General features: G+C 48.7%; 1 protein-coding gene and 1 pseudogene across 2 annotated transcripts in view; both read right to left on the reverse strand.

Moving 5' to 3' along the window:
• The window catches only part of BCL2 (BCL2 apoptosis regulator), a 164259-nt gene that overhangs the window by 60510 nt on the left and 77346 nt on the right, over positions 1 to 26403 (reverse strand). The gene's annotated exons all lie outside the window — the stretch shown is intronic.
• Positions 24840 to 25765, reverse strand: LOC118619010 (annotated as a pseudogene).

Raw genomic sequence — 26403 nt, forward strand, 5'->3', positions numbered from 1 at the left:
AAAGCAAGTGTGGAGAGTTAATGAGAGCCGAGCATCGCGTGCAGTGACTCTGCTCAGCACAGGCAGCAAGCAAGAGAGAGCTCGGGGCCTTGTCGCACGGGGTGAGAGACAAGCACTTTGCGGAAGGCCAGGCAGGGGCTGGCGTCACCTACATCTGGAAGCGTTACCGTCATGGACTCCTCGGCTAGGGTGTCCTCCACCTCTCCGATTTCTTAAACTGCACATTGCAACCTATTCCTCCTCTTCCCCATTCATAGCGTGCTGTGATTATTACCATAAATCCCAGGATCCTAGCATCTAAGCTCTGTCTCCCAGTCTGCACCTCACAACCAGAATTGGCAAAATCTAGCTCTTGGTATGTTTTGATGTCTTGCAACAGAAAACAGGATGACTATACATACAGGTGAGGAGTACCATGCTCCTGAGACAGGTAAGGTCGTCACGGCTTAGTGACACGTGGCTGCCACATGCCCACAGGTTGACAGACGTGACTGCGTCTCAGGTTCTCAGGGCTGGGCTGCTTCTCTGGACGCTGCCAGGATCAAGGCTTGGACAGCAGGGTCCTGCCTGGGCTCGCCCCCACCCTGTCGGCTCGGCTGTGCCGCTGTGCACGGATCAGCGGGTTCTGGTTTCGTCGCCTGGGAATGCGGAGAAGGTTCGGACCTGCCGGGGATTTCGGACTCAGACAGCGAGGCAGGGCGCGCGCACAGCCTGGGTCTGTCGGCGGGAGGACCCTACCGGCGGCTGTTTCCATCACCTCCTTCTGGCTCTGTCCTGCGGGCCGGTGGCCGTGTCACCGCACGTCTCACTGTGCCCGTTTGCTGGGAAGTTTCTGGGGAGGGAGCTGCCTGGGCAGAACAGTGCCCCAGTGAGGGGCAGCCTCAGGGGGCGGAGGGAGGGAGGACAGGGAGGAGAGCTTTCCTCAGATAATGTCAGATTCAGCCTCTGGTCCTCATCCTTGTCCAATCATCACCAAGTATTTTCAGTTCGAGTGAAAAGCACGATCAGCAGAGACGGAGAGGTGAAATGTGTCCGGCGAGGCTGCGTTCCTCTGCTGGCAAACGGGGGGCAGGGAGAAGGTGCCAACGGGCAGGAGTCCAGTTAAACGGGCCTGTCTTCCTCGGTCTGCTGTGAGGTGCTCTCCGCGGAAAACTGCGTCTCTGAGTGTTGGGTCATAGTGGATTGTATTTGAGCTCTTCAGGTTATTTGTTCTTATTTTGTAAGAAAGCAGTTACATTCGCCTTAACAAAGCAAAGTCGTTTCAGATTAAGGAGAGGAGAACGGAGATGCTAAAGGAAGAAGGTTCAGCCTGATGACATGTATGCACAGGTGCCAACTCACACACAAACACGCACAGACACACATGCACAGACACACAGACACACATGCACAGACACACAGACACACATGCACATACACACAGACACAGGCACACATGCACATACACACAGACACACACAGACACACAGGCACATACACACAGACACACATGCAGACACACAGACACACATGCACAGACACACATGCACAGACACACATGCACATAGACACATATATGCACATACACACAGACACAGGCACACATGCACATACACACAGACACACACAGACACACATGCACATGCACACAGACATAGACACACAAACACACATGCACAGACACACATGCACATACACACAGACACACAGGCACAGGCACACAGACATATACACACATCCTATCCAGATTCATCCCACTTCCCCTGTGCTGTGGGTGCAGAGTCTTATCTTCCCTCCCCTTTTTATCAAGAAAATCCAGACATTTCCAACCACATGCAGGGTAAATATAGTAGTAAGAACCAAAACCAAAACAATGGCATCGCCACCAAAGAAACGAAAAGCCTCTTTTCAAGCAAGTAGGTCTCAGTGGCACTTTCAAGCACCAATCCGAAACCTGAACTGCTCGGGAGGCACGGAGCTCCCTGTCTCAGCCATGTTCCTGTTGTGTTTGTTGGTTATTTCTGCCTTCTTCCTGCAGGGCCTCGCAGAGATGACATGGTGACTTAATTCTGCACAGACCTCGCCTCCCTCAGTTCTTAGAATGTCGGTAGATACCACTACCGGTATTCTTAGAGCTACAGAGCCTCCCACACCCGAGATGGCGAACAGAACCCACATTTCACTGGAATCCCTACTTTTAGTTATTTGCAGGTTTTTCTTTACAACACAGGAAACCAAATTTGAGGCGTTTGTAGATACTGATAAATTGGCTTCTAAAATGTTCTCCGTGGCTGGCAAACAAAACCTGATTTATATCCGAAAAGGGATATAATGGTTTCCCCCTTACACCTTGTAGAGGAGAGTAAGAGTCTAGACACTGCTGCCAGGTGTCAAAACTTACTCAGGACAACAGATGCGGTCAAAGGCATCTGTACAAGGATGTGCACTGGTTTCTTCCTACTGTCCCGGGCGGCAAGGCGGTCAAGAACCAAAGAGGAGAGATGGTGGAAAATTAATTAGGCTGTGTACGAAGGGGTGGCATTCCCAAGGAGGGGTGGCATTCCCAAGGAGGGGTGGCATTCCCAGGAAGGGGTGGCATTCCCAAGGAGGGGTGGCATTCCCAGGAAGCGGCTGCATCTGCTGAGCCCTGAGCCCCAGCAGGAGGGTGTTCAGAACCAGCCAGGCACCTGGCACGTGAAGAGCAGCCTGCGCATTGTGGGGATCGAGAGAAAGGCGCAGACCGCTTCCTCCGTGATGTCCACCCTGCCTGCACACTGACATCCAATTCACAAGAGGAAGCCTCTCACACTCGGGCTGATTCTCTCAACCAGGCTATCTGCACCTTGACCTCGAGTGCATAACACATAAGAAATGTCCATTTTTTTTCATCCCACGCTGATATTTTAGACTTCCCGTAAGTTGGCCAAAATGTCTTCAAGCCCAAATTCCTGAAAGTCTTTCAAACGGCACTAACCAATTCATCCTTATAAATCTCTCTTTCCCCTCCACCCCCGACACAGTGTACCCGGGGTGATTGTCTAAGATTAACACGAAAGTAAGTGGACGATTCTAGGTGCCTTCGCTGAATGAGTGGTTTTGGAAATGAGCTTCTTTCAAAAGGAAGTTGGTGTGTTCCCTGGTGGGCCCCGTCCTGCCGGCACAACTCTATGGCGCTGAACGTTACTGAGGTTCCGAAGACTGATTCTGTCGCCGACCTTCCTAACCTGATCAGTTTACTGATCTCTCAAATGGTGAGGAATGGATACGATGGTTTCTCAGGTGTCGGCCGCAGCATTTTGGAGCAACAAGATTACGTGGACTTGACTCTGAGAGACACCTCGTCGGATGCCATGAAGGAGCAAACGTGCGAAGACGCGGTCACTCCCTCATCCTGTTTGCAGCGTCATGGCTTGGCTGTTTCCAAACGTCCACCATAGCTCATGCTTGCTAAGCAGCAAACGTCTATCTTTCTTTAAACGTATGCCTGTCTTTGAAGTTGGGAGATTTTTAGGCAAAGGGGTGCAACTCCTCTTCACACAGGCTCGGCTCAGCATCCCCGTTCACCCGGCTTCTCGTTCCTTCTGCAGCTGGGATTTCAGGGCGCCAACACCATCAGGGGCTCCGACAAGGACTACGTGGGCCTGAGCTGTCATGTTGGAGGACTCTAGAAAGTGGGGCGATTCCTGATCCAGGCAGCCCTGCTCCCTGAGTGGATCCTCTCTCCTCCCTCGAGAGCACGCGTCCTGGGCCGCAGCTGCAGCCCGGGGACGAGAAACCTGTTGTAAAATCTGTGCAAGTCGCCCTGCCACCATCCAGGCTCAGGCCACCCGGCTGCCCTTGGGCAGAACGGCTTTGCTGACCAATCATGCTTCCGGCGGGGGGCGGTGTGTCTGCCGGCCCACTTCGCCGTGACCAAGCCCGTATGAAAGCGTCTGAGTGGACATGGAAAGAAAACAAAACAGTCCACCTTCCATGTCCACTCAGGCGGGCCAAGGCAGGTTTTATTTAAAAACAACTCTTCCCCGAGACGGACACCGAGCATGTGGGCAGAGAGAGAATCCCTCCTTCACAACCTGCTCGTGCCTGAGACCAGGAAACAGCTCTCAGCCTGGACAGGGACGCCGCACACAAAGCCAGAGCAAGCCGGAGGGTGTCCCACAAGCATTCAGAACTGACAAATGAACTGTTTCTGTCTTTGTTTTTTTAAAAAGAGCCTCCTGAGAAGGTATCACATGTGACTGTCATATATTAATGTGGCAATTAGCAAGAAGAGCAAATTAATGTCATTTGAAGCTAAGACAGAAGACACAAGTCCCTACGAATGAAGTGCGGTTACAGGGAGAGATCTCGTTTGTTGCCACAGGCCCAGCATCCTGGCTATAACCTGCTAGTTGGAGAAAGTTATGAAACTTCTCTAGGTCTTAAAACACACACACACACACACACATACTATATATACATATATATATAGAGAGAGAGATAGTGGGCCAATTGTACTTTCAATGTATAGAATTGTGAGAACTAAGTGACACACTATAGGTAAACTGTTTCTATACTATAAACACAACAGAAATGTACAGACATGTTTATTCAAATGTATGTCACTTTACTCAAATTTATTTGATTTCTAGTGTTTCACCTTTTGGGTTATTTTAGGAATGAGTTTCTAATGAATTCCGTTTAGATGTATTTCTTATCTAAACTCTTTACACGTTTTCAAAACTCCTACACTAGTGATGGAAGAACACATGCTTAAAATAACCAGAGAAACAGCACCACAGAAATAGACTGGATGGATCATTTTAGAAGCATTTAACCTTTGCCCCAGCAACACGCTTCTGGCCCTTTATCCTGCTCACATGTGAACTGCCTACTGAATGGGCTGTCCACTGGAGGATTGTTTGTAGTATCAAAAAGTTGGGAACAACCAGGTGTCCATCAACAGGGTGACTACTGAAGCAGGTGCAGTAGATAGTAACATAATGACCTCCACTGAACGGCTCCTCCTGCTGTTCACTCCCTCGCGTAGGTCCTTCCCACCCTGACACTGGGCTTGGCCCTGTGACCCAATTTAGTTGTGAGACATTAGCCAGCGTGATGCAAGCAGAGGCTCAGTTGCCCTTTAGGACTGGGGCATGATCCCCCTCTGCTTTTGGGATCCAGTCACCAGGTGAAGAAACCTGAGCTACGAAGTCCAGCCGGCCGCCCGAATCTACCACTGACAAGTGAGTGATGCCACTGAGGACCACCCAGCCCCAGTCAAGCTACCGAGTGGCCTCGTCCATGAATAAATCCACGCAAAACCACTCAGCTGGCCCAGGCCAAGCAGCTCACCCACAGAACTGTGAGTAAATAAAACCGTTGTTGTTTTAAGCCTCTGAGTTATGGAGCAATTTGTTATGCAGCAATAGATAACCGAGACACCATGATATCCCCAAACAGTGAACTATAATGAAGGTAGTATCCTACCTATGAAGAAGGACAAAGGATGTGCTCTTTGTAGGACTAAGGTCTCCGAGATAAACTGTCAAACTAACAGGCCAAGTGAAGAACAAGGCAAACTGCCTTTTGTGTAAAATAAGCACAAAACAACCAATCTATATATTTATCCTGCGTGAAGAGACACTGGATATATACTCCAGAAATCAGCATACATAGTTACCTGTTTCGATGGGTGAAGGGGTAATGAATTGGGTAGATGGGGATACGGCAGGAGTGAGAGTTATGCATATATATCTTTCTAAAGTGTTTCAGCATATGAATCATGTGATTATATTACCTAGTCAGAAATAATATATATATATATTTTTTTATCCTCACCCGAGGATATTTTTTCATTTTTTGTACAGATAGAGTGGGAGGGAGAGAGAGGAAGGGAGAGAGAGAGAGAAACATCGACGTGAAGGGACACATCGAGTGGCTGCCACCCGCACGACCAACCAGGGCCAGGGACAAACGTGCCCTTAGCGGGAACCGAACCCGGGTCTCTCCAGACCGCAGGCCGACGCTCTAACCGCTGAGCCAAACCGGCCAGGGCAAATAATATATTTTTTTGAAAAGTGAAAAACCAGCCTAAGACAAGGCAGAAATGGCGAAGCTTGAAAAACTCGAATTTCAAACTGATTATTATTATCCTACCACGATGCCTTCCTTCTTAAATGTTTTCCTTTGAATCTGAATAACCCTTCTTTGCAATCCACAGGGTTATTTGCACGCACCTTTTACCTTGTGCTAGATCGCCAGTGCTCGTCAGGCAGGGGCCACATCTCATGCATTTTTGTTTTTTCTGCAACTGACAAGCACAGTGCAGGGTACAGAGTAAGTGCTCAGTAAATAAGTGGTTGTTGAGTCAAAGAAATAAACAACATTCTGACATCACGAGACCTCTCCCTTGTTAACGCTGGCGAGTTTCATGAACTCTTCAGCAGTTAACATCTCCCACCTGTGCACCGACTCGACCCATCCTCTTGGAGGAAAAGGGAAGCATGGAGCATGATTTGGGTCCAGCGACTCACATACATGCTTAGATCTACTGTGCAGAGCACGTACCAAAGCTAAATTTGAATGCCACGAAAGGGGAAAAAAGCTAAGCAAACTCCCCCATTTAGAAAGACAACAACAACACCCGTTCGATTAGAGGAAGTCTAGAAAAAGAAAGATCTTTTATTATTTCTCATAAGTAGCAAATTTCACTTCTGTGGTTGAGTAAGCAGCAGCCTGCAGCAAGGTAACTCTGCACAGCAACCCGGGGGACGGGACGGAGCAGTGGGCTGAGGGACGGAGCGCCCCCGCCTCCCCGGCCCCCTCAGGCCTCCGGGGGAGCCGCTCGGGCCGCGCGGGGTCCCTGGACTGCAGCATTTCTGCGCAAGAGACCACAGCCTTCTCTGTACCCCTCCCGGGCTTGGACGATTCTCACTGGGAATCTTCACTTACTCTGAACCCTTCTCACTGTGCCGTACCGGCCTCCTCTTCCATCGCAGTTCACTGTGTCCAGGTCTGATCCCTGGGGCAGCTTTACCCCTCGAGGAGGAAGTCTGGGTCACCTCCACGCTGTGTCCACGCCCCTCCCTCCAGGATGTGCTCGGCCATCCCAGCCCTTGTGTGTCCTGAAGGAGCGTCGGGCAGCCGCCCAGTCAGGGCTGTGTCCAGGCTCCGAGAACACGGCCCAGGGCAGAACCACAGGGGTAACGAGGTAGGAGGTAAAGCGCTGACTACTGAGGGACATGCATGAGTAGGAGTGAAGCTCAGGGTGTGGACACCAGTCTCAACAGAAGCAGGGCAGCTCCCCGCCAGCGCCCACCATTTAGTCTCTCCCGCATCAAATAATTCCGACTCCTTAACTCCCTCCCGGATGGCATGTCCCAGGTTTTTTTATCTGCTTCACTGTTCTCTGCAACGTTGCACTCACCCCCCACCCCTACAGCCCACAGGTACGACAGTGGGGCCTCTGTCACTGAGGGGTCACCATTTGGAGGTTCTGCAAGGGACAGAAAGATGGGAGGAGAGTTGGGCTTGACCGTGTGGAGTCTAGGCATGCTTGTGCCACAACGGACCTACGAGCACTGGCTACATGCCTACTGCGTGCAAGGAGCTGGGCTAGAATCTGTGTCGCCAGGCCCTACAGAAGGCCAGGGCACTGCTCTGCCACTTAGCAAGGGGGACGCCCATAAATGGGGTTTAAAGAGGAGAACATGTTGGCTTGGGTGTGCGGAGCTCCCTGGAAGGACAACGGCGGGTGTGGCCATCAGGACCAGGCAGAATGGACACCGGGCGAAGGGCGGAGGGAACCAATGAGCAGGTCGGAGGAGGCCTGAGCGCTGACTCCTGGACACAGAAGAAAGGGGAGGGTGACCCAGGAGAAAGAAAAATGGGGTGACTCCTGTCAGAGGCAGAGGGCGCTCACGGGGAGCTGGCTGGCTCACTCATGGGACATGTTGAATTTTGGAGCAAACAAGAGGAAATTGAGTACTGAACAGATAAGAAAAGAGGACTGGGGATATAGTTTTATCATCAAAGCCAGGAGGGAAAGTAGTCTTTCTGAAGAAGCGAGGGCCCGGGAGAGAGGACAAAGGGCTGGCTTGGGGACCTCCTCTCTGGCCCTCTGAGCTCTGCGTGCTCAGCGTTACAGCGGAGGAGGAAGGGGTGTGGGGAGGCAGTGGTGCCGGCCTGGGGGGCAGGGTCCCCTAAAGGGCAGGACACGTCCCTCTCATCTATGTGTAGAGTCCCTGCATCTGGGCACTCTGGTCCCCAGTAGGTGCCACATAAATGCTTCTTCATGAGTGTGTGTAGGGAACATGGAAATGCAGGTCTCAGAGAAGTGGGGAGAAAACAGGGACCGGGCCATGTGACATGTCAAAGGAGAAGAATTCAGATGGTGAAGGGCGAGGGCTGTTGGGAAACAACAAGATTTCCTGGAAGTCAGGGGTCACAGACAGGTCCCAGCCTACTGGGCCACCAGGGTGTTGGAGGGCGGGGCGGGGGGGGGGGCAAGCCAGGCACAAGCCCTGCGTGGACAGGGAGTCTGCACACACCCCCGGGGTCACGCTGCCCTATTCAGTGGGGGGAAAATCCCCCGGACTTATCTTATTTTTCATTTAATTTCGGTGCTGTTTTAATTTTGACTGTGAGATCTGGAAACTTCTAATAAAAGTCTGAAAGGAAACTCGGAGTATTCCAGCCGGCACAGACTTCACTGACACTGTCCGTGAGTTTAACCTCGACTTGGGCGAAAGGAGAAACTGATATGGGAATTTCTTTAAAAAAAAAAAGACTATTCGAGACACTGCCGTTTATTTGACTCTGAGAGAAGGTGCTCGACTGGAGGAGGGACTCTTGACAAGAGGAACTGAAGATCTAAGTCAACATGCCCACCTGCTCCTGGTCCCGCCACCGGGCCATTATGCCTTCTGCTCTGCTGATGGGCGTCCGCCAACCGATTCTCCATCATTTGTGCCAGTGGAGACCACCTGTCGCGGAATAGACTCGCGCACTCAACAAACGGAGCATTTCTTGTTTCTCTGCTTCCCATTTGATTCTGGGAACACAAAGAACTCCCTTTCACCTTGAGCAGATTTACGAAATGCTGACTCGGAAGACGGGCGTAAACAAGGCAATCTTTTGTTTATGAAGATTGTTAATGACCCACTCCTAGAAGGACCCCTCTTTCCCCCCAAGACTGGTGAATGAATCCATCCACACGTTCCTGCTCGTTTCCCGGGCTGCTGAGGCGACCGCGGAGAAAACGGTTTTACAAGGGGACGGGGTATATTTGTGCTGGAAACTGGCACCAAGCAACACCAGAGCGGGGAGCCCAAAAGAAACACCAGGCGCGGGCCCAGCGTGAGTGAAGGCGACATCGAGAAGAGGGAAAGCATGCCATTTCGGGGGACAGCGTCTCGGGGCGAGGAGGGGGCGGGGTAGAGGACGGGGTTGCAGATTAGCAGCCAGGACGGCTGGGGGAGAGGGAAGGGTCTTCGTGGAGAATTTGAATCATCAGGCTAAGGCAGGCGGGCCTCTTCCCAAGAACTGGCACCAGGGAATACAAAGGTCGCAGGGAGGACAGTGAGCCCCGGCAGCAGGGCGTGGCCAGCCCATCAGCTTGCACAGAGTGTCGTGGGAATGGACCCGCAGTGGAGCTGAAAATCCAGGGATCAGCTGACCTCCATCAACCTCTGTTCTGACTGGTGGCCCACAGTGACATTGGGGGTCTTGGAGTTAGTGTCCAGTAATCCCTGAAAGGTCCATTTACTTTTCCCCAGTGTGCAGTCACGCTGGTAAAGGGCTGGGAGAAAAAATAACAGTATAAATATCAACAGTGTAACAGGGTCCTTCCTCAAGGGGACCCGGCCTCCCCCTCATCCAAGGTGGTCTGGGAACAGGTTCAAGTCTGGGACTTGATAGAGGGGCCATGACTCTGTTTTTATGATTCAAGTTAGACTTGCGTTCACTTGGTTTAGAACTCCTCTGCTTCCACAGATCAAGTAAGAATTTCGTAGACTGCCCATCAATTTCATGTGTAGGAACATGGGGAGGACAGAGTATGAGATGAAGGAAATGAGGGTTTGTGTTGGGAGCTAGAAAAAAGTGAGCCCTGGCCGGGCAGCTCAGTTGTTTACAGAATCATCCCAATATGCCAAGGTTGTGAGTTCGATTCCTGGTCAGAGCACATACAAGAATCGACCAATGAGAGCACCAAGAAGTGGAACAACAAATCGACGTTTTTCTCTCTCTCTCTCTCTCTCTCACTCAAATCAATTTTTAAAAAGGTGTCAAAAAAAGAAAACAGTGAAAAGATGGAACCCAACATCACTGAGATGTGGGGACCAGGATGAGGGGCCCCCATTACCAGGCTCTAGGAGGGCTTGGTGTGGGCGAGGAAGAGGCAGAGCGGAGGTCAGCGGTGGTGGATGACCCGCAGGGATGTGACCAGCAGCGAGCTGGGGACATGGGATGGAAGTGGGAGAACTCTCAGGTCTGGAGATGGGGGTTTGGGACCAACCTGCATACAAGTGGAAATGTTCAGAGGGCGTCGATGAGATCCCCGGGAGAGAGAAGCAGACGAGCACACAGCTGTGTCGGGACAGATGTCTGGCCTGACCCTCGTGGAAGAAGGAAGAGAAGCAGTGTGTTGGAGAGAGATGGGCTGGCTGGCAGGCTCAGAGGGAGAATCAGTCTTGTGTAATAGAAGCGAGAAGATCTAGTGTTTAAAGAGAGACGTTTCCCCGGGTTCCAACTGCTACAGAAAAGTAAAACAGCATGGCTCTGGAGGTCCTCGGAAATTGGTGCGTAATCCCCTTATAAAACAGCTGTTTTATTAGATGATAGAAACAGAAGGCCCGCTGGGGGTGGGGGTGTGGAGTTAGAGGGAGATCATCTAGCTTTTAAGAAGCTTAAAAACATGGGGAGGAGACACGAAGGCCGTCCAAAGGAGCAGCAGAATTAAAGGCATTTTTTTCTCCAGGATTCGAGAGCCCTAAGTACACTTGTGGGCAGGGCAGGCTGGGGGGCCCAGGAAGGCCTGGGTCATTCCAACGAGAGGGCAAGAGGGAGAGGGGATTTGTGGGGGCCTTGGCCGGGGAAGGCTTCTGGCCCAAGGAAGAATAATCTTTTAGTCCTTGCAAAATAGTCAATGGATGGTGAGCCCTGAGTCTATTATCTTATCACTGGCTTAAAATGTCATACGTCACAAGTACATTTGCTAAAAACTCCCTTAATTTATAACATCCTCATCAGCAATGAGTTTCTCGCCCCAATTCTATGGGCAAATATACTGATGTAAATGCCTACTGTGCTTTTGTGAATGAAATACAAAGAAACTGAACTCCGAATGAAAGGCACGGGATTAAAAGATAATCGTTTATCTGGGTTTCGGTTCAGTCATATGTCTCCGAAGGAGCTTATCTTGCCCATGAGGCTTCTCTTTGCCTTGCTGTTCATTTTCCCGGCCTTGCATGGAGTAGGGTCCTGTCCTCGCCACCCACTCTGCGGGACGCCCCTGAGTGAAGCTGGTGGCGTCCTGCAAAGCTGTGCCCATCTGGCCCGTCCCATCGCTGCTGGGCACTCGCAGGCTCCATCCTTGCGCGTGTCCTCAGTGTTTCCGACCCAGTTCCAAGTCTCCAGGCCTCTCCGGACTCCATTCACCTCGTCCCAGATACCAAGTGTTTCGCTCCGACGCTGCCCTGCTCTCGTTGTGTCCGCCCGTCATGTCAGGATCTCTGTCCCTTCCCGTCTGTCCAAAGCCGTCCGAAAACCGCCTCTGAGTGCGCCCGGTCTTGTTTTCTTGTGCCCCAACACTGCATCTCGACGCACGCCCACGGGAATCTGCGTGGCCCCCTTGATTTCCAGTTCCAGCCGTCCCCATTTCTGAAGTGGTCACCGTCACCCCTTCACTAGATTGCCCTTGGGCGAGCGCCGCAGTTTTAAGTGACCCCTACTTCCTACGTTGGATTTAGGGAGTCTGGCCTCTTGGGAGCCCTTCACAGGCCCTGGGTGTCGTTCTCGCTTGGTGGGGATCTCTCTCCACGTGGCTGATGGCCCACAGGGCAGAGCCCACATGCAGAAGCCCTCCGAGCCGGGCAGGGCTCCCCAGTCATGAAACTGGGGACACAGTCCCAGGGACGACTCAGGCACGGGTTTTATCCGAATGCGATCAGGTTTTACCAGAAATGCAACCTGTTTGCTCGGGGTGGGGGGATTCTAATGACTACGTTTGTGGACTACGGCATTTCTAGCTGCTCTCTACTGTTGGGGCGACTCCTACGTGGCCCTGAAAAGGGTGCACTGACTGGTTTTGAACACGCTGAGTTTCTCCAAGTGAGAGGAAGGAAGGACGGTGTGATGCTTTCTGTGGCCATGTGTCTCATTTTAGGGATTAGAAAACCCAGACCAGTGACTCCGTGGGCATAAGTGGCCATAAGCCAGGCCTGGGACCCAGGTACGTGTCTGGATTCCAAAGTTTATTCCATGCAGGTCACTACCTTCACATGGATGGAAGTGTGTGGGGAGGAGCTGCAGGAAGGGGCTGAGAGAAACGATACAAAGAAATTTCCAACCTGTTAAGTCCCCTGATGTGCTCATCGCTCTCGATTAGGACGAAAGGACCCAAAGTCCCAGCAGCAGTGGAAAGAAAAGGCAGGTAAACAGATTCACACTGACCTTATATGTTACTTTCCCTCCCCAAACTATAAAGGTAGGTTTCAGATTCTCACATAAAAATATATGCCGAAACAGCAAAGCAGGCCAATCTCTCACTCTTGCAGCGAGTCATGGTGACTGGTGTGCTTTCTTTGGCAAATATTCAAATATCACACGCCAGCGTCACATGCTTAATACTATTTTAGTCAATATGACTTGTGTTAAAGTCACCTGAATCGGGAGGTTGTTTGATCTTTTGATCACCAACAGGTCCTCACACAGCACCCCTCACTGCCGATGAACTCACGAGAAAGACTTGAGTTTAGGAAACTAGCGTTTTCTTAGAAAAGGGAAAAAAAAAAAAGCACTTCTCAGTAAAAGATAAACCACAGAGCTACAGCGTTCAGACAAGTTGTACATATCAAACCACACGCGAACTGTATCAAAATAATGCTTCGGCTTTGTCTGACGCACAGATGTGAGTGAACGCGGAACTCAAGGAGTGAAGGCCGGACCCCGCTTGTCACTCTCCCTGACACTGAGAACAGACTGGAGCATGATGAAACCATGTTCCCGGCGCCCTCCTGGCTTCCCAGATAGCTCCAACAAGCCATCGTAAGCCAGGGGCCCTTCACCTGGTGGGCAGCTAACCACCTTTCCTCCCAGAACAGGCCAGTCGGGTCTGAGACGGACCCTAGTCACTTCCTCTGGCTCTCGGGAACTCAAGGTCCCAACACGGTGTCAGATAAAAAAATTAGAGGGGGGCCTGGAAGAAGCATTTGTGTCAGGTGGAGAGCCTCTCAACAGAAAAAATAGGGATAAAAATAGCTAAGACAGACCAATGACCTTGAGGTTGTACCCATTAGGGCGTGGGAGGTGGGCTCCCTGGTCCCGCAGCACAGTCCGGAGGCCTCCAAAGGCAAGCAGGCCTCTCTGTGCAAAGCTGAGTGATAAGGCGACGTGGAGGGGAGGGGGCGGAGGGGCAGAGCGGAGAGAAAGCGAGAAGGACGGGTGGTGGCAGGTGCCGGCAGCCAGAATGCAGGTCAAAGGCCAGACGGCGTGGGACTTGAGGACGGGTGAGCTGCCGTCCCAGAGGGCAGGAGCTGAGACAGACACCCCGCACCGCTCAGGAGGTGGCGCGGAAAGGCCCCCGCCACCTGCTCTGGACGCCGCACACCACATCCACGGGCCTTCGGAAAGCATTCAGAGGATCAACCACGTTCTCGGGGCCTCGCGGGCAGACCTCAGCTTGGCATCCATCTCGCTGCATAGTTTCGAGGTTGACTCAAATGTTCAGAAGCTGTGTGTGATGTGTTTTACTGAGTTCTGACAAAAACTGTAAAGAAGCAAATTAAAGCCAAAAGGGAAATTTCTAGCTGCCATGATAACCAAATAATGTCGGTGAAAAAAAAAAAATCATCCTAAAAATAAAATAACACTTCAGGCCAAGGGTTCATTTCTGTAAATACTACTTCCCCAGAACCCAACTCTAGCAAAGCATGATCTCCTCTTAGTAAATCATCATTATATATATATATATATATATATATATATATACACACACACACACACATATATATATTAGCATGATGGTCTTATTATTGCCCCATATCTATCTTGAAGTTTGGGATTTCAAAGGGACCTGCTCCCATGCTCCCCTGCAACTTAGAGGCACTGCCCTTGGCAGGACACGAAGAAGGTGCTTTCATACACGGCTGGTGAGGAAACCAAATGCTGTCCCAGCAACCTGGAAATATCTATCCAAGTTTAAAAACACCGTCATTGATCAAACCATTTCATGCCCATGTGAGCACAGGGATATTCACTACAGCAATGTTAATAAAACCATGCACTAAGCTATGCTACTGTCCACCAAGGAATAGTACACAGGCATGAAAAAGGAAACGCAGGAATTTCAACAATGAGTCACCAAGTGAGAAAAAAGCAAGATTCAGACAGGGACAGAAGATCTAATTTTTTATAAAATAACAAAAACACAACATGTATATAAATATCTGTATCTATTTCCATCTATGTAAATGTTTGATACAGTAATTTGAACGCGGAGGAAAGCATGGGAAGACGTACAAGGTTGATGACACCGGCAGCGTGAGGAGAGGGATTAGGGTGGAGGGAGGGAAGGGAGCAGGCAGGAGGAAAGAAATAAGTGAAAATGAAAGAACATGTCAACCATAAAAACCACATGGACACTATGATCTCACTTATCGGAAACCATGTGTTTACTTAGGCACACGTATATAAACAGATGATGATGGGATGGTCTACAAAATGACAATGGTTTCATTTCAGGGTGTTGAGATGTTTTTAAATATAATGTTCACTTTATTCCTGATATGCATTTTTAAAATATTTACAACCACATGTATTATTTATATAATTAGAAGAGAATCCATTGAGTGGGAATAAGAAAAGCCCTATGCGAGGCATTATAAAGTCCCAAAGAGAAAGCAGGCGAGGAATCTGACGTGCCCGGTCAGGCTGGGCAGAGTGGGGAGGCTCCGGTCAACATGTAGGCTGTTCATAAGCTCATTAACAACAGGCTGTTTTTTCTGGAGGTGAATTAGGAACAATTTCTTCTTCATTCTTTTCCTTTTTATTGAATTTATTGGGGTGACACTGGTTAACAAAATTATACGTTTCAGGTGCACAGTTCTACAGCACATCATCTGTACACTGTACTGTGTGCCCACCACCCTAGGTCTTCATCCATCACCATTTATCCCTCCTATACCCTCCTCCACCTCCCAACCCCCCTTCTTTTTGATTTTCTCTATTTCCCAGATTTTATGCAACACCCATTATCTTGCTTTTGTAATCAGAACAAAAGCATGCTCCTAAGTGGGAGGGGTTCGTCATCAAAGTGACATTTTAGGAGATTAAAACCCATTTATGAAGCGATGGTGTCAAGGTGAGTTGATAATAGCCTCAACTAAGGAAGAAATGGTGGAAATGGAAGGAATAAGTGGGCCTCAGATGTTCTCTCAAGGAGATGAATGAGAGAAACACCACTGAAGAGGAGTCGCGAGGTCTCAGAGCCTTTGTGAGGCCTACGTGAATACCTGCAAAAACACAGCCGAATGTCCAAGTCGGTTCATTTGACCCCAAGGTGACAGAGAGCTGTAACTGTTTTAGCCTCAAAATGCAGCTGCTTCTTGGAATCCACATTCAGGACTCGAGGGAAAAGACAAAAAGTGGTCGAAACCATGAAAGATGAAGAGAAATGATGTGATAAGAGGGTATAAAAAGGACACACATCATTGACAAGCATTGCATCCAAACAACAACGAAAAACAGCCCTGGGATTTTGTAGATCAAACAGAAATATTCCCAGGTAACTCCTGGCTGGCGTTCATTCTCGGCTGCAGCCAACGTAGCAAATTTATGACCAGTGTTAGGAGAAATTAAACGTTTGTATTTCGTTGTGGTTTGCCTTTTTCTGAAAGCTGCACATTCTGAGAACTCCCCTTCGTGAGAAGTATCCAGGAAGAGGGTGGGTGGCAGCACGCTGAAGGAGGGGGCAGCAGAGGGTTCCAGAGACCTTCTCGGCGTCAAGAGTCTCTGGTTCGAGATGAGACAGGGTGCCAACTGCCAGATTTTACGCCTTCTCTCTCGCAGAGGCTCCAGCGGCGGTAGTTGACTAAATAAGCTGTGTTTATGTGTTCTGGCATTCCTGCAGCCAATGTCATGTAACTGACGGCAAACACTGTTAGTCATGCAATTCACGCATCGCCATTTAAACACCGTGCAATCACGAAACTGCAACGCTTACCCAATAATCAGACACTGAGGCAGAGCCAGCAAAAGGCATTTTGTGAGACAAAGCGTTGGCCAGTACTTCCAACAAAAGAATTTATTGAGTGTTATCCTGAAATGGCTCCGCAGAAAAAGTCATTGTGACTTGGTTTCTAATCACACCAAGGTCAGACACAATTCGGGAAGAACTGGGTTGGAACCAGGATTCTCCTGACAGAGTTTCAGCTCGACTTGTCGGAAAGTAAGCAACACCCTCCTCCAGATGGCCCCCCGTTGCTCCCCGTGACATTGCTCCACATGCCAATGTGCCCCCAAGGTCATGGGCGTCCCTCTCATTCCGTGGGCTGGCTCCTGTCCTCTTCCTTCTCCGCGCCTCTGCCCTCTGACCCGATACGGCCTCTTCGTCACCCCCGTTCTTCCCCTTCCTCCAACCCTGGCTCACACTCTCCTGTCTGACACCAGCAAATTCAGGTCGCTCATTCTTCCTGAGTCCTCTCCAGACTCGTGCACTCGATTAACACGAAATAACTAGCAGGTCTGTTGACAAAAACAGCCCCAGCGAATGCCTCCCACCCGACCCCCTAAAACCCCAAGGGTCTCCCCCTGCTGTGGCACAGTGTGGTCAGAGAAACAGCTCCTCTCTCCCTTTCTTTCCTTCCCGCTTTCAATGTACTGTTTATTGAACACCTACTTCATGCAAAGCACTGTTCAAGGTGGTGCTCTTTGCCTTCAGTGTCCTCACCAGCCTCCCTAGAGATCGAGACGGGCTGCCTGTCGGACTCTGACCCTCTCCAGCGTCCAGGTTGGTTTCACCATTTACTTCGTTCTTTGGGGTTGTGCTCGGTTCCTCCCTCCCCCTCAGCCCCACCTCCAAGCAACTGCCCATCCTGCATCTCATGTCCATCTCCTCCTTTGGGTCCCCTGCCTTCATGTCCTCTTCACGACTGGCCTCCTGCTTCCGGTCTCCCTGCCACCAGGGTATTGTTCTAACGCATGAGTCGGTTGCCATCACTGCCCACACCGAAAACTTAACGGGACCCCTAGTGTCTACATGCTCCAACTCGAGTCCCCTGGCTGGACATCGAAGGACGTCTGCCTTTCCCACCCATCACCTACCACAGCTTGTCTTCTGGTTCCCCAAACACACCAGGCAGCTGCACTCTCCCAGGGTTTGTTCTGGCAGCTTCCACCACGTGCAAAGGCCTTCGGCCTCCTCTGTCCTGGAGCACAGTCCTGCGTGCAAAGCCCGCTCGAGTGCCACCTGCCTGCCCCCGTCAAAAAGGGTTGTTCTTTCTTCTACACTTGCTCAGAGGTGGTTGCTGACGGCTCTGATCCTGCCTCCGGGTCAGACAGTCCCGGGGGGTAGAGACCGTGTCTGTCCTCTGCTCTCCAGCACCAGGCAGTGCCCCTGAGCAGCCGCTGGAAAGGAGGTGTCCTGCACTGGTGAGTGAATTTACTAGCCACCACTGTCTTCACAATGCTCCCGGGGCGTCAGGCTATCGGACCTTTATGAAGGGCCCACTAGGCACAGACCACTCCGATGGCAGCTGCAGAGCCAGCCGGTGAGCCGTGAGCTCAGAACGCACCTTCGGAAAGACCCGCCTCGCCCGACTGCGCTGACTCCCCAACGCACCATCCCCGGAAGGCTCGGCCAGTCTGACGATCAGCAATCCCTCCCAGACCTTCCCTCCATCGCGGGATGTACCGGGGGTCGGATCCCCGTGTTTCACAAGGCACCCCAGAGAAGAAGGCTCTGGAAATCAGGGCTGTCCCTCCCCCCGGACAGACAGCGGGTCGATAGGGAAAATACAGCGTTCGCCTCTTAGCAGTGCTAACTCTCAAACCCGCAATTTACTTGGACGTCGGTTACAAGGAGCCCTTACAGCCCTGAGCGTCGCTGAGCAAACACAAGTGTCTGGCAAAGCAGGGATTCGAGGGCCTGCGAGGCTGTGCCGGTGGAAGGAAGCTTTTGGAAGAGACGACAGTTTCGCGTGTGTGTAAAAGGTTGGTGTTTTGATAGCAGCTGTGCCAATATTTCAGAAGAGCTCAAGGTGATCTATGACATAAGGTGACCACATGTCCCGGCTTGTCAGGGAGAGTCCCGCTCGACACCTGTTGTCCCTGGAACAGGATTAATAGTGCCCCCTTCGCTCTCATAACCGCCCCGGTTTGAGTGACGGATGGCGCGACCACCCCATCCACCAGCGTCGTGTCAGACGGTACGGCCTGTCCACGGGGGGAGACCGTGTGCGGGACACAGCAGGGCGCAGAGCCTGAGAGACGAGGCCGAATCCCGGCTTCCGGACCCCAGGCCCAGGCTCTGTCTCAGAGAACACACTTCCTCTCAGTTGTTTCCTCATCAATTAATCAAGAAAAACGCTTCGGGAAACAGGCGAGATGGCATCAGCCGGTCTCTGCAGACCAGCACTTACAGCGGAGTCGGGGGCTAACCCACGACGCGATCAATAACTGAGCAGGGTCAGAGAGGTTCAGAAGACGGTGCCAACGCTGTGGTCAAGGGACCGTTTCGAAAGGAATTGGAGAGAGAGACGCTTCTGGGATCCGGGCTTCAGGGAAGCTTTTCTGGAAAATGAGGGAACTTTGAACTGGGCCTTAAAGGAAGAAAAAGGAAGAAGAAGAGGGAGAGGTATTTTTCTCTGAAAATCTAAAAGCAGAAAACAAAGAAAATGGGACAGGAACTGACACCACTTACGTGACTCTATGAGCACGATTACTTTAGATGCCAGAAGAGGTCGACGAGACAAAGGAAACACGAATGGTCAGGTGGCTTCCCCCACATCCCACAGGGACGGGAGGCCCAGCAGTCGCCGGGCCGAGGTGCCTGCAAGCAGACCGGCTGAGAGAGGGCAGCGCTTGTCCCGGCGCCGGGGTGAGAAAACAGGGGCCGTGCTTTGGGGTCTGGAACTCGCGGGCCACGTGTCTGTAGGCCAGTGGTTTCGTCCGTTTGGGGCATCCGTTCCTTAAAGAAAACGCTGGATGAAGTGATCGCTAAGAACTTTTTCATCTCTGGCAATCCATGACCCTTCGGTCAGTCCCAGGTTTGGTTTGGCATGTTCTTGGTTTGGCTCCGTAATGGATGTGGGTGTTGATTTCCAGCAAACACGGGGCTGATCCTAGGGGTGTCTTCACTGCAAAGACGTGAAATTCTCAAGGAAACATCACAGAGCTGAGCCAGGACAGAGCAGAGAGAGGAGAGCACGGGCCCCGGGAATGAGGATGAAAACCGAAGGCAGAGCTTCAACGAACTGTCGATTCCATGGTACCCAAGGAGGTTCAGACCCGCATCAACGCCCCTGGGATCCGATGGTGCTTAAACTCTAACGCCAGCGAACAGGCATGCATGAGGGGGTGTGGGAGGAGGGAAGAACTGAACGCCTTTCATAAATCTCAAAGCCTTAAAAAGTCACCCTACCCTTGAGCTCGGCCACTGTGGCTCATGATTGAGTGTCGACCCACGCACCAGGAGGTTGCCGGTTTGATTCCCGATCAGGGCACATGCCCAGGTTGTTGGCCCGATCCCCCGTGTAGGGCATGCAGGAGGCGGCCAATCGATGTTCTCTCTCATAGATGTTTCTACCTCTCTCTCCCTCTCCCTTCCACTCTCTCTAAAATCAATAAAGGAAAATAAAATAAAATTTAAAACGTCGCTCCACTCTTGAAAAGAGGACTAAAAACACTTTGCCCACTGCCCCTAAAATGAAGAGCAGAAAACTGCCATATACCCAGAGCTCAGGATACCTTCAAGAAAACAAAATCTAAACAAAAGCCACACTCAGTTGTAGGAGCAGAATTTACACTATATGTGTATTTGGGTGTGGGAGTCCCATGATAAGAAATGAACAAAAACACAATTCCAGGACCATGGAAACTCCTTAGATCCCCAGAAATATGTGTCCACTTTGCAGAAATAATTTCACAACTCAGACCTCACAACACTCCCATAGAAAATAAATCTCTGTGAAGATGAACTTGCCAAAACACACACTCCGTGCAAGTACACACACACATACAAGGGAAGAAAGTACCATGAGGGACAGTCACAAAGGGACATTTTTAAAAATTAAAATCCTAAGAACTAAAAAGGTACAAAGGAAAAGTAGATTTGAACAAGAACATAATAAAACTCTTGAAATCAGCACAATGAAAACGTGAGACAACAGAGTAACACAAATATAGAATTAGTGAACCGGAAGAATAGATCTGAGGAAATCAACCAACATGTAACGTAAGACTTCCAAATAAAGGCTAAGACTTGAAAACCCCGTATCTAATATTGGTCTATCCTGGAACCTCACTAAAACTAGAAAAAGTGACCACTTGAAAAACAAACCCACGAGGACAAGGAGAACAGGTGAAGAGATAATAGTAATAAGATTTCAAAAGATGGGAAACAGATGGATAAGTAGAAGCAGAAGAAGCAGACCAAAGGAAACTGAACCCTGAATGGAGTAAGGAAACTTAGGAACCAACCTGCAGATGCTTTGCAGGTGCAGGAACAACAGCTGGAACTGGGGAGAGAGGAGGAGGGGGAGCGGCTAAAACAAGGAGAATGAAAGCTGATTAAGAACGAGTTATATCCCCAATCTCCAGGTCCCCTCCATAGCTCCACCCCACTGGGCAGCGGCTTCCATCCCAACTGGCAAAACCAGAAGTTTGGTCTCTGGAGACTGGGTTCTTGGATTGGGAGATGCAATACACCAAACAAAATAGGATACTGCATACTGGATGTTGATCTCTCCAGTCTTATTCCTCACCTTAGCTCATAGCACTGGGACAGACAGACCTTCATCCTCTCGAGGACAGTTTGAACAATGAGTGTTCTCTGGACAATCTGACTACCCCCATGTTCCCCAGTGAGAGACTTAGGGGGTTGACTTGAGGAATTCCCCAACAAATGGCATAAACATATTATTCTCCAGTGATGCTCAAAGTCCACCAACCCCTCACACATCCTCTGTGCTTTCAATAAGCGTTTGAGTTCTTCATTCTTAAATAAAGGCAGAGAGCCAAGGACTAGTAGACATTCAAAGTCTCTACAGGAAAGACAGAGACGAACAAAAAGGCAACGTGGAGGAAGCAGGGACCACCAAGGGAGAAGAAAATTTCGAGAGAATACCATTTATTTTTCAGAAAGCGAAGCAAATGTCACACACATGAACACAGAAGAGAACACTTTGTAAAACACACACACACTATTTATAGATGAAAAGAGGAAATTTAAAACAATAACAGAAATGACAACCCCATAGACAGATTAGAAATTGAAGATGAAGAAATTGTCCAAAAAGAGAACAAAAATAAATAAAGAGCCGGAAAACAGGAGAGAAAATGAGGAAATTGGAGAATTGGTCTAGAAAGTTCAACAGCCAAACAATAGGAAATCTGGGAAGAATCAGCGGAGCTAACAGAGGAAAGCAAAGGTTGGCCGATGGAAACAACACGACGATTGCTCGGGACAGCAGAAGAAAACAGACACACAGGGAAAATCACCACGACACTCAGGATCCTGGGGAAAAGGAGAGTCTACAAGTCCCAGGGAGAAAGCGAGAAAACGTCAGGTTCAAAACATCAAGAATCAGAAGGGTTGGGCCTTCTAACAGCAACGCCGGCAGATGGTATACCATAGAGCAACGTCTTCAAACTTCTGCAGAAAATAGTTTGGGGCCTAGATTTTCTTGGGCACGACAGACAAGCCATCGGGTGAGAAGACCTTGGTGATATTCAGAGTGTGATTGCCTTGCTCATGGGTCCTTTTCCACAGGCTGCCACAGGCTGAGAGCCACGACAACGAGGAGTGGAAGGAAGAGGGGTGTACGCCATCCTCCACTGGACTAGAGCAGAGGGGTGTTGTCGTGAAGTGAGCTGACGGCCAGGCCCCAGGCAGAGAGCAGTTCTTCCAGGTGGGACAGTGGATTAAGAGGGAGACATGGGGAAGGCCACCACTGCACCCAGTTTTCACCTTGATAGCCTGCTGGAGACTGTGCTCCCGCAAACCACGGAGTAAATCAAGGAAGGGGAGGGAAAGGCAAAGGAAAGTTCTAGAATACTAAGAGAAATCCCAACATGACAGCTGTGCACGAGGCCTAGGGAAATGTCCAGATAAAAGGAAAACGGAAGTCTCCAGGAGGGATGTCCCCAAGAAAGGAGGTCAAACGAACAGTCACAGATGCGGTCGGTCGAGGGAAGTGTACTGTGAGCCTACGAAAGACACAGGGGAAATTTGCTGTAAGTACAAAGAACACTAAGGAAATGAAAACCAAGACTGACATTGACTTCATAAAAATAAAAAGGTCAGCTGTGCGTGCGATTTACATAGGCAAAATAGGGACAACACTAACAACTGATTTAACCAAAAATTGCAATAAAATTATAGGGGGCGAAAGGGGGAGAGAAAACAGTGGATACGGTTATGTAAGAAAGCGAAATCTTTATCTACTTTAATAGGAAGTTAAGACATCATAAATAAAATCAATAAAACAAAAGATAACCGCATGCACATTATTTAGAAAAGTGGAGATGTGTATACACCAAAAGAAAAAGCTAAAATATAGAAAGTGATTTCTTTGGGAAATGGGATGGGGAGGTAGGGTGGGTAGAATTTGTTCACACAGAAACTAAGGAAGCGGCACACAGATAAACATGTACAAGGGTGTTTTTGTCTTCAGTGTTTGTGGAGACATAAAACTGAAAATAACCTAAATGTTCACTGATAATAGCGGAATGGCTGAATAAATTGTAGTACAGCAATACCACAGAATTTACTTAGCTATTCTTTTCATTTATTTTTTTATCCTTACGCAAGTACATTTTTGCATTTGTCTTCAGATAGAGCAAGAGGGAGAGAGGGAGGAAGAGAGAGAGATAAACATCGATGTGAGAGAGACACATTGAGTGGCTGCCACCCACACAACCCCAACTGGGGCCGGGGACAAACTGCAACCGAGGTACGTGCCCTTAGCAGGAACTGAACCCAAGACTCTGGACTGCGGACTGACGCCTAACTGCTGAGCCAAACCGGCCAGGGCTTAGCTATTCTTTTAATTTGCATCTACTTATCTTGAAGGATAGCCTTAATGTACTGTTAAGAGAGAAAGACGAGCTGTAAAATAATACATAGGGTATGACTGAAGTTTTTGCAAACAACAATAAAACACTGTTACTTAATTTGTATGAATATATGTGTGCATGTATTTATATGAACTTGGAGAGACATGTAGAAGGAGGTTTATGAGATGCTAACTCTGATCACCTGAAAAGGTTAGGAATTAAAAGGATAAGGGAAGTCAAGAAAAAAATAGACCACAGAAAAACAGAGACGTGGGAGACGTGAAGAAGAGGATAACAAGGTCTACTGCACATACAACAGAGGACTAAGAAAGATATCATAAAGAGAGCTGGGGAGAGGCAATATTCAGAAATGATGACTGAGAATTTTTCAGAATTAATGAATACTAAGAAACTTTAGATTCAAGAGGCATACTGAATCCCAAATAAGATTGTGGGAAAATACAAAAACAACAACAACAAAATCTTTAAAGTAATCAGAGAGAGAAAATTATATACCTCTAAATGAATGACAGATGGACACTAACAATGCCTCGTCAATATCAGATATCATAAAGCAATGGAATAATACTTTCAAATGCTGAGGGAAAGTATCTAGGTAGAATTCTCTATCTAGAAAATGATGATTCAACTCTGAAGGAGAATTAAAGATATTTTCAGATGGAGATGGAGAGGAATAGTTTAAGATTCCCAGATCCTTGATGAAATAACTACTTAAGGATACACTTCAGCAGGAAGAAATTTGAACTGAGAAAGGAGGAGCATAATCCAAGAAGGCACATTAGTAAAAATTTACTGAGGGCACCATTCTAACTGACTTACAACTAAATTAGGATTCATAAAAGAAAAACTGGATGAAAATAAAAAGGACAGAAACAAAATGATAGATGATAAAATATTCAACAGTGGAGAGAAAAGCTTGGTTAAAGTGTTCTAAGGAGTCTGCCTTATGTTGTTTGGAAAGAAAATAGAGATACAGATAAACTTTAATTTTAGACTTTGCTATTCAAATAGAATTTTTAAGATTTAAGGGTGCCCTGGCTGGTTTGGTTCAGCAGTTAGAGCGTCGGCTCACAGACCAATGAGTCTCAGGTTTGACCCTGGTCAAGGGCACGAACCTCGGTTGGGGTTCGGTCCCCAGCCCTGGTTGGGTCATGCTTGGGAGGCAACCAATCGATGTGTCTCTCTCACATAGATGTTTCTCTCCCCTCCCCAACTCTCTATGAAAATAAATGTAAAAATATCCTCGGGTGAGGATTTAAAAAGAAACAAAGATTTAAGGGCAACAGCTAAAATAACAGAACAAAACATATACATTACAAATCAAGAGCAAAACAGTAATAGATTTTAAACAGTATGACTGGGAGGCAAGGTGAGGAAGAAACCTCAGCAGGAAGAAGGTGGGAGAAGTGTGGTGTCCCCCGGGAAGAGGCAGGAAGGCCCTGCAGAACCCATCACGAAATGAGAGAGAAGGCTTTCAATACATCATTCCCTTTGTTTCTCCCCTGGGATTCTTGAGCTTCTCAAAGTTCTTCAGGATGATGTCATACAACACAGCACAAGCGTTGCAGATATATATGGCCATCAGCCAAGGTCCTGGACCTCTGCCTCACCCAGCTTGCACACCAGCTTTTGATAATTGTGCACATGAGGCTGCTTGGCTACATCGCCCACGCAGGGAAATCCTTGGAGATTTGAGTGTGGAAGCCTTCCAGCTTGGTGTGAAGGATGGTCATCAGCTCACACACTCACCTGGAGAGCCACTCCAAGACTGTTCCCATTCTCAATTCAAGGTACCTGCAGCTGCACCCATGTGGTGACCAGGTGGACTGCTCAGTGACATCTCTGCTGCAGAAGGACCCTGATCTTCTCCTTGCTTTTCGCTGAGCCACCAGGAGGACCTCTGCTGTCATCATTTCCTGTTGTCTTTTCATCTTAATCTTCCTTCTGTTTCTCTGCTCCTCCTTGTCTTTCTCCTAGAGTGGGTCAGGCACCAGGACTCCACATTGTTCAGGTTGGCCTCATTGAGATCTAGCCCCTTTAAAAATGCATCCAACCCAGAAAACTTCTTGGGGAAATAACTCCCAGCCAGGTTCTTTGTCTTTTACACAGCTCTTCACTGAACAGATCCACCTGGGCTTTCAAACTCCAGGCTGGGCCCTGAGAGTGGCCATGGCCAGGGCCTGGTGCCCCAGGAGAAGCAAAGAGTCGGCGCAGGGAAGGGAAAGTGAACTCAACAGGAAACTCAGTCGAATGGAAGGCGGAATAAGAAGAAACATATAGGCACAGAAGACGCATGGCATATAGAAAGCATCTGGATTCCTAGTGAATTCCAAACACAGGACCAATCATAAAAAATGTAAATGGCATAAGCTAATCTGTTAAAAGGCAGAAATCTTCAGATTGAATTTTGTGCGACTCCAGTTGTTTAAAAGAAAGAAGCCTAAAACATGTCACAACAAGGAAAAACATAAAATAATGTATTCAGATAATAAGTGTCCCTGTAAATAATGAATGTTCAATAAATATTTGTTTTAATCGAATGAATGAATGAATCTAATAAAATGGACTTTATATCCAAAAGTATTTTGGGGGATAAAGAGGATCATTGCTTAATGATAAAAAGATACATTCACCAGGAATCCTTCTGTATGTCTAACAACACAACATCCAAAAAAATATATATATATATACACACACACACACATATATGTATATATATATTTAGTTACATGAAAGTAACAAATTCAAATTTACAGTGAGAGACTTTAATATACAGCTCTCAGAAATCAACAGACCAAGCTAAAAAAAAAAAATAGACAAAAATGGATTGAAATAATGCATATTACAAACTTCATCTAATTGATATGAAAAGAGAATCTTCCACCCAATAAATAAAGAATACACATGAAATGTTTATAGTAATTGATC

This window comes from Molossus molossus, unplaced genomic scaffold, assembly GCF_014108415.1.
Source record: "Molossus molossus isolate mMolMol1 unplaced genomic scaffold, mMolMol1.p scaffold_m16_p_6, whole genome shotgun sequence".
Lineage (NCBI taxonomy): Eukaryota > Metazoa > Chordata > Mammalia > Chiroptera > Molossidae > Molossus > Molossus molossus.